Raw genomic sequence first — 2,500 nt, forward strand, 5'->3', positions numbered from 1 at the left:
ATAAATATATATTAATGACACGGAGAGTATCTGATGGCTATAAAGTCATTAAGGTATGGTCTGTACCTGTTGGTGGAAAGGTTGATGACGTAATTAACATCAGTGGGTGGTAAAAAAAATCCGTTTCTTTTTTGCTGCTGGTAAGTTATACTTTTCTGAAGGTCACCCAAGTTTCTGTCCATGTTCATCGTTTTGTTGTGAGACAAAAAAAAAAAGTTCTCTGGTATTTTGTTGATAATAATGTGTCTCACGTGGTATTTCATAGCAAAGCTATCTGGTACTTTGTTGATAATAGTTATATATCTTACATGGTAAATTATAGCTAAGTCGGAATAATTATGTGCATGTATACACTATTCTTAAGTAAACACTGGTTGATAAAGTCGATCAGTGTTGGACATGTTTCGCTAATTAATTCAACATTAACTCTCTCCATACGAACGGCGAAAGAGACGACGTTAACAGCGTTTCACCCCACTTACCATCATCAAAATATTACAAGCGGAAGGCTCTTATGCTGAAGAGGTGAATGTTGACAAAGAATACCACAATTCTGACGACGGAAGCTAAAGGTTGGGTCATTCAGACACCCACTGGACATCCGAGAGGTCTGTGTAGAGAAGAAGAGAGGACTGGCCGCACTGAGTGAGTTAATGTAACTCATGCTCAAGCCAGCCTCCCCCACTCACACAATCCACAGGTGCATGGCCGCTGTTGATTTTCCAACGTTGAACTGCAGACACTGTCTGCTGACGATAAAGGCAGTCGTTTCACTTGCTACACTGCTATAACATGACCTGTTGACCCAACACTCAGCATTTTTCACAAATTGACATAAGTTTACAATTAGACCAACAGCAAAGTGAGAGCTTGTATCATCAATGGTTTCTCTGTTGCAATGGGAAATCAATTACAGCTTAGTCTTTTGTGAAGAAGGACTACGACTCTCAAACGAGGAGGCAAAATTGCACTGGCTCTTAGTGCCGCAGCCTTGGGGAGGTGGGTGAGGGGGTGAGGGGGGGGGGGGGGGGGCTAGTTAGCCTTTGAGAACCATCCCCAACGCCAACTGTCCTAAAAACCCTCCTGGCCGAGAGAGAGAGAGCGACAGAGAAAGGATGCAACCTGGGCAAGACACTCTCCACTATAATCAAATTCCAGCCCAAACAGTCGGAACATTTGTTACCTCCTCTGCTGTTCTGATGGTTATAGTCGAACACGACTATCATACAAACATGATCCACTGAAGCCCCCCTCGCCCCCCCCCCCCCCCCCCACCCCACCCCACCGCATCCTCTCGCAAGACACCTGAGATGCCAAGTAAACGTTGGTCTTTTGGCCTACCCACCCACCGTAGTAAGCCGTGGCACTACTGAAGCAGTGGTCATATTCAGCTGCTGGTCAGGCGGTCCTTTATCGATTTAGTTCTCCTGTTAGGGTAATGACCGAGGTTTTTGTTTTGTTTAGCCAGCCAATGCTGCACTTTGGTCGTCTGACGTGCACTTTGTGGGCTGGTGCACGTGAGAACGCGCACTTTGTCCTGTATGTACATGCGAGCGTGCGTACGTGTGTGTGTGTGTGTGTGTGTGTGTGTGTGTGTGTGTGTGTGTGTGTGTGTGTGTGTGTGTGTGTGTGTGTCTGTGTAACTCTCTGTGTGTGTTTTCTTCAGTTTAACGTCTATTCACTATAGGTATTTTTAGACGGAAAGGAGTAAAGTAGTGAATAAAGGAAAGGGAATGCATGTGAATATTAGTGTAAAAAAGTGTTCATGTTATGTATCAGAGGAAAAGTATATTATAAGAAAAAGTCTAAAGAGATTGTGGTGTGTACTGAATGAGGTGTCATGGGAAGGAGAATATGTATGTGCATATCAACAAGTATTAACCTACAACAATGTAAATATAAATAACAACATTAATTATAATGCATCAAAGGAGGATACCAACTGGACTGGAGTTTAAAATTTCCGAAAACATTCTAAGCAATGAATAATCATTCACAATCTGTTCAGTGGCTCATGAAATATTAGAAGAAAAGTCATCAACTACATCTTTTGGAATTAACTGTCTTATGCTCGGACAATGAATGAGTAGATGGCTTACAGTTATTTGCATATACAGTTTATATTTTTAGAAAAGTTTGTACGAAAGGCATTTAAACAAAGTCCATACATTAGACTTGTAATTTGTCTTGAATGTACTGCTGGTGTCGAATTTAGAAAATGTTTTGGGTTAACTGCATTCTTTGTGTTTACACAACATTAGTAACACTGATTATTTGAATCTATAAGTAATTTCTTAAATCGATTTCTAGATACATTTTCTATACAACTAATGCATTCATGTAGATATAACTGGATGTCAAGTTGTATTGCGCCTTCGAAATTACGTGCTGCTCTTCTAGCTGCTTGGTCTACCCACTCATTTGAAGATATTCCACAGTGCGAAGGTACCCAACAGAAAGTTACTTAATGCCCTGTTTCGTCAGTTGGTGAATTATATGT

The 2,500-nt window shown here is 41.3% G+C and overlaps 1 protein-coding gene across 1 annotated transcript in view; it reads right to left on the reverse strand.

Annotated features, from left to right (window-relative positions):
* The window catches only part of LOC143293861 (adenylate cyclase type 1-like), a 378,538-nt gene that overhangs the window by 370,657 nt on the left and 5,381 nt on the right, over positions 1-2,500 (reverse strand).

The sequence above is a fragment of the Babylonia areolata genome, chromosome 19 (genome assembly GCF_041734735.1).
Source record: "Babylonia areolata isolate BAREFJ2019XMU chromosome 19, ASM4173473v1, whole genome shotgun sequence".
NCBI classification, from domain to species: Eukaryota; Metazoa; Mollusca; class Gastropoda; order Neogastropoda; family Buccinidae; genus Babylonia; species Babylonia areolata.